Below are 7261 nucleotides of genomic sequence, written 5' to 3'. Positions count from 1 at the left end.
TTTGAAAATATCCGGAAAATCCATCTAGAAAACAATAGTAACTATTTCCGGCTAATCTTTCCAACATTTGATCTATGAAAGGTAAGGGAAAGTGATCTTTTCTGGTGGCGTCATTTAATTTTCTATAATCAATACATACACGCCATCCTGTTACAGTCCTAGTAGGAATAAGCTCATTTTTCTCATTTGTAATGACAGTCATGCCACCCTTCTTAGGTACGCATTGAACTGGGCTTACCCATGGACTATCAGAAATTGGATAAATTAAACCTGCATCTAGCAGTTTAATAATCTCTTTCTTAACTACATCTTGCATATTAGGATTTAGTCTTCGTTGGCGTTGCACATACGTTTTATGACCTTCTTCCATAAGGATTTTATATGTGCAATACGAAGGACTTATTCCTTTAATATCATGAATCTTCCATGCAATGGCTGGTTTATGAGCTTTCAACACATAAATGAGTTGAGATTTTTCATTTTTAGTAAGAGAAGACGATATTATTACAGGTAATTCAGATTCACCATGTAAATAAGCGTATTCCAAATGGTTTGGAAGTGGCTTTAACTCTAATTTCGGAGGTTCTTCTATCGATGATTTATATCGATATCTGTCTTCTTCTTTTAGCATTTGAATTTCTTCTGTTGTTGGTTCATATCCATTAGCTATAAGTGTAGCTAACATTTCAGCTTCATCAATTGGTTCATTACCTTCTCCTAAAGAACATTCTCCTGTTCCTTGTAATTCTGGAAATTCTTCTAATAATTCTGCATGTGCATCTATAGTTTGAATATAATAACATGTATCATCTGCAGATTGTGGTTGTTGCATTGCTCTATCAACTGAAAAGGTAACACTCTCATCCTCTATACTTAGGGTCAGTTTCTTACCGAACACGTCTATCATTGCTTTAGCCGTGTTTAAGAATGGTCTTCCTAATATGAGAGGAACTTGAGAATCTTCTTCCATGTCCAAAACAACAAAATCTACTGGAAATACTAAAGTACCAACTTTAACTAGCATGTTCTCCATTATCCCTCTAGGATATTTTACTGATCGGTCGGCTAGTTGTATACTTATTCTTGTTGGTTTCAATTCTCCAAGGTCTAGTTTAGCGTATAGTGAATACGGCATTAGATTTATACTAGCACCTAAGTCTGCCAATGCTTCTATTGAACTAAGACTACCCAGAAAACATGGAATTGTGAAACTTCCTGGATCAGATAATTTTTCTGGTATCTTATTCAACAGCACTGCTGAACAATTTGCATTCATAGTGACAGCCGAGAGTTCTTCCATTTTCTTTCTATTTGTGATTAGATCTTTCAAGAATTTAGCATATCTAGGCATTCCTGAAATCACATCAATGAAAGGAAGATTTACATTTATCTGTTTAAACATATCCAAGAATTTGGATTGCTCGGCTTCAAGTTTCTCTTTCTTCATTTTACTCGGATAAGGAAGTGGTGGTTGGTATGGTTTAACATAAGGTTTATCCTTAACTGTGTTATCTTCATTAACCTTTTCAACTACCGGTTCTTTTTCCTTATCTTGATCAGGTTGTGGTTCTTGTGGAGTAGGATTAGTTTCATCAGAAGTTACAGGTATTTCAGGTGGTTTAAGTGTTGTACCACTTCTTGTGGTAATGGCTTTAGCTGTTTCATTCCGGGGGTTAGCATTTGTATCACTAGATAGACTTCCCGGTTTTCTTTCACCTATTAACCTTGCTAGGTTACTTACTTCTTGTTCCAGATTTTGAATAGAAGCTTGTTGATTTCTAAATGCTTGAGCATTTTGTTCATTGGTTTGTTTCTGAGATGTGAAAAACTGCGTTTGAGTTTCAACTAGCTTCGTCATCATATCTTCTAAATTCGGCTTTTTATCATCGGTTTATTGTGGTGGTTTGTTTTGAAAATTTGGTCTTTGCTGATTGTAAGTATTATTGGATACTTGTTGATTGCTAGGACCTTGTTGGTTGTTGTATGGAATATTTCGGTTATAATTCTGGTTTTGATTGTAAATCGGTCTTGGCGGTTGATAATTATTCTGATAATTATTTCCAGGCCTTTGGTTTATGTATGAAATATTCTCTCTTTGTTCCATTGTTAATTCAATACTGAGACAATCTTTTGTCAAATGTGGTCCTCCACACTGCTCACAACTAATTCGTATTGAGTGAATATCCTTAGTCATCTTTTCCATTCGTCTCTCCACAGCATCTATCTTTGCGGAAATGGAATCTAAGTCATGGCTAGAATCGGCTCTAGCTGCTTTAGATGATCTAATGATATCTTTTTCTTGGTGCCACTCATGTGAGTGGGAAGCAGTGTTATCAATAATTTTGTAAGCATCAGTTTCGGTTTTCTTCATAATAGAACCACCAGCTGCTATATCTATATCTTTCCTTGTAGTGATGTCGCATCCTTGGTAGAATATTTGTACTATTTGACAGGTGTCTAAACCATGTTGCGGACATCCTCTTAACAACTTTCCATATCTTGTCCACGCCTCATATAGAGTTTCATTTGGCTTTTGTGTGAACGTAACAATTTCTGCTTGAAGTCTTACGGCTTTAGATGCAGGAAAGAATTGTTTAAGAAATTTGTCAATTAAAACATCCCATGTATCGATCGCCCCTTCAGGTAACGATTCCAACCAATCTTTGGCTTCTCCCTTTAAAGTCCAGGGAAATAACATGAGATATATCTGTTCATCCTCCACTTCTCGGATTTTAAATAGTGTGCAGATCCTATTAAAGGTACGTAGATGTTCATTTGGATCTTCCTTCGGCGCACCACTAAATTGGCATTGATTAGTCACCATGTGTAGAATTTGTCCTTTGATTTCATAATCTGGCGCATTAATGTCTGGATGAGTAATTGCGTGACCTTGGCCAGTGCGTTTAGCTCTCATTCGGTCTTCCATACTTAAAGGTTCCAGATTCTCCATAATTGAATTTGTTGAATCGGTATCACTAGATGATTCTGATTTAATAGTTCGTTCCTCAACAATACTTGTTTGATTAATTGGTGGCTCCGGAGGAAAGTTTAATGGTTCAGGATCTACGAACCGTTCCTGAATATTCTCTGGATTCTCAATTGTGAGGTTGGGTTCAAAAAATGGATTATCGGAAATTTGAACTGAAGTACTTGGTTGACTGGATGACGATTCTAAAGAAAAATCAACGGCAGTTATATTTGTTAAACGATGTCTTGATCGAGTTACAGGTGGTGAACGTACAAAAGGTGATGAACGTCTTGCTCGGTGCATTCACTGAATATCCTATTAGTTTTTAAAAGGAAAGAAAAATTATAATAAGTTATCCAATCAATAGACTTTTCTGATTTTGCCCACGTTTCGAATAGCCAAAAGATGCAGCAGAGGGGCAGGATTCGTTTGGTCTCAATATAATTGAGGACTGTTTGGCTCCAATAACCCGGTCCACGTACAAATCCAACTATTACTACGAACCAGAAAATTTTGATGTCTATTAATTTAACCACTTAAAATAAATTTTCGTAAATTTAAGAAATTTAGATAAGAAGTAGAAAAAATTCTAAGTCCTAAAAACTAGAATAGCGAGAAATAAGAGAGAAAAAGAGTTCGTCGCAAAAGGTAGAAAAAGAAAAAAAAAATGGTTGAAAAATAAAAGGTGACGGAAAAATAAAAAATACTTAACTAACCTAATCTTATTACTACAACTAACTTAAAATTATAATCGCAAATTGAAATTACTAATTGGAATGATAATTGGTACATAGCAAAAGGTGTCTAAAAATATTAGAGCTTACAGGAAAAACTAAATTCCAAATGGAAATAACTTAAAAAGAAACTAAAACTTAAAAAGGCGTCGCAAAATTCTAAAGCACCTAAATTTTAGTCTAAAGAAAAAGCACTTAAGGAATTCTACGGCAAAACCTAAAAATCTAGGAGTAAAAATAATTATAACAAAAACTAAGTTTAAAATTAAATATGAGCTAAAAATACAAATATTACTCTACAACGATTAAAAAGGGACAAAATATAAAAATATACAAAAAGTTGTAAAAAGTACAATTTTTATAAAAATATTATTTTTATATTATTTATTTTATTAAACTATTAATTTTACAATTTTTATAAAACTAATTAAAACTAAATACATAAATTAAATAAAAAGTAAAAATAAAAATAAAACTAATAATAATAATAATAATAATTAGGTTTTAATAATAATTAATTAATAATTAACCGTAATTAATGCTGAATTAGGGCTTCCTGTCGCCTGTCAGAGAAGCTCCGCGAGTTGCGGTAATTTATTAAGAAAACCCCGCGAGTCGCGGGGTTCAGAATTTCAGCTGACAGGTTTGAATTTTTTTACGCGTTTTTCTTTATTTATTTTTTTTATTTTATTTTCTGTTTTTAATTTTTATATAAATAAAAGATATTAAAATTAAACTTATATTTTTATAAACTAAAATAAAAATAAAGAAACTTATAAAACTTAAATATTTAACAAAATCTTAAAAATACTTATATTTTTGTTTTTCTTTTTATATTTTCGAATTTTTAAAACGTATTTTTACAAAAACGACTTTTAATAAAAGTAACTAAAATTTTTTTTTTATATTAGCGTTGCGCTTCCGGCTTTTAAGATATTCCCCGGCAGCGGCGCCAAAAATTACTTGATGTCGTACGAGGTGTATATAAAATAGTTTATATTTTACTAGGAAAAACTATTAAATACGATACAATTTTACACAAGATATTTATTTATTTATAGAATGGATATACTTAAACCTTGCTACAACACTTATAGGCAGTGTACCTAATCGTACAGTAGTGTAGTTTTTAGTAAGTCCGGTTCGTTCCACAGGGAAATCTTTAAACAAAGCTCAACGCTATATTAGTTTACTTTTATAAAAATACAAATATATATATAAGTAATATTATTATTATAAAGGGGGGTTTTTACCGTTTAATGACCGATTTGTCGATTTTAAGATTTTAGTCGCAGTTAAAACCTAATGTAAAATATAAAATAAATACAAGACTTAAATTAAAGCGTAAAGTAAATAACGATAATGAAATTGCGAATAATAAAAATGCGATAAAATAAACTTGCGATAATTAAAAAGTACGATAATTAAAAGTGCGATTAAATAACAATAAGTAAAAGTGCGATAATTAGAAGTGCAATTAAATATAAAATAAAGGAAATTAAATATGAAATAAAAGAATTATGCTTATTTAAACTTCCGTAATCATGGTGTTTGACGTGTTGATTTTAGTTTTATGCCCATGGGTTAATTGTCCTTTGTCCTGGATTATTTAATATGTCCGTCTGGTTTTTGTCCATAACAGTCCATCAGTCATAAATATAAATTGCAAGTGTCCTTGTCAAATTATTATTATACCCGAAGATAAATATTCCAACTAATTGGGGATTCGAATTGTAACAAGGTTTTAATACTTTGTTTAATGAATACACCAGGTTATCGACTGCGTGTAAACCAAGGTTTTACTACTTTGTTAACAATTACACCAATTACCCTTGAATGTAATTTCACCCCTGTTTTAATTATTCTAGTGGCTATTAATCCATTCCCGTGTCCGGTTAAATGAACGATTATTCGTACATATAAATACCCCGCCCATCGTGTCCGATCGAGTGTATATGGTAATTTATAAGGACGCCCAATTGTAAATCTTTATATTAACATTAACAAACTTTCATTTAGTTAAACAAATATAAAGCCCATTAATAGCCCATAGTCTAATTTCCACAAGTGTCGTTCTTTTGTCCAAACCCCAATTATGGTACAAAGCCCAATTACCCAATTTTAGTAATTAGCCCAACATCATGATTACTTCGTTTTAAATAAGCATAATAATAACTTAGCTACGAGACATTAATATAAAAAGGTTGAACATAACTTACAATGATTAAAAATAGCGTAGCGTTACACGGACAGAATTTCGACTTACACCCTTACAATATTCGCTAACATACCCTTATTATTAGAATTATAATTAAAATTAAAATATAAATTATAAATATATATATATATTTTACGATATAGATAGAGAAGAGAGAAAATAGAATATGAAAAATGATCAGAATTCGGTTTGCTTTATAGCCAGAGTTGAAATTTGGGGCTCCGCGACTCGCGGCAAAATCCCCTTCAAACTCCGCGAGTCGCGGAGGTTAATTTTACAGCTCAGTCCTTGGAGTTTCTCTGCCGACGGTTTTTTTTATTTATAAATATAATATATATATAATTAATATAATTAATTATATATTATATTATATTTATATACATAGTTAACTTGTAATTTTTAGTCCGTTGCGTCGAGCGTTAAGAGTTGACTCTGGTCCCGGTTCCGGATTTTCGAACGTCCTTGCGTACAATTTAATATCTTGTACTTTGCGTTTTGAATCTTGTACTCTTGTAATTTCGAGACGTTTCTTATCAATAATTGGAACCTTTTTTATTGTCTTTTGTACTTTTGAGCTTTTTGGTCGTTTGCGTCTTCAATTCGTCGAATCTGTCTTTTGTCTTCACCTTTTATTATTTAAACGAATATCACTTGTAAATAGAACAATTGCAACTAAAAGCTTGTCTTTCTTGAGGAATAATGCTATGAAATATATGTTCGTTTTTAGCATTATCAAACACTCAGAACTTGAAGATGGAACTTGAGAGAGATCAATTAGATGAAGAAAATTGAAGAATGAAAGTGTTTGTAGGTGTTTTTTGAAATGTCCCGTTCTTATTGATTAAAAACGTTCCATATTAATTGATTTCGTTGCGAGGTTTTGACCTCTATATGAGACGTTTTTCAAAGACTGCATTCATTTTTAAACAAACCATAACCTTTATTTCATCAATAAAGGTTTAAAAAGCTTTACGTAGATTATCAAATAATGATAATCTAAAATATCCTGTTTACACACGACCATTACATAATGGTTTACAATACAAATATGTTACAACAAAATAAGTTTCTTGAATGCAGTTTTTACACAATATCATACAAGCATGGACTCCAAATCTTGTCCTTATTTAAGTATGCGACAGCGGAAGCTCTTAATAATCACCTGAGAATAAACATGCTTAAAACGTCAACAAAAATGTTGGTGAGTTATAGGTTTAACCTATATATATCAAATCGTAACAATAGACCACAAGATTTCATATTTCAATACACATCCCATACATAGAGATAAAAATCATTCATATGGTGAACACCTGGTAACCGACAATAACAAGATGCATA

This window comes from Rutidosis leptorrhynchoides, chromosome 5 (assembly GCF_046630445.1).
Source record: "Rutidosis leptorrhynchoides isolate AG116_Rl617_1_P2 chromosome 5, CSIRO_AGI_Rlap_v1, whole genome shotgun sequence".
NCBI lineage: Eukaryota > Viridiplantae > Streptophyta > Magnoliopsida > Asterales > Asteraceae > Rutidosis > Rutidosis leptorrhynchoides.
Note: the sequence above shows the minus strand (reverse complement) of the source record.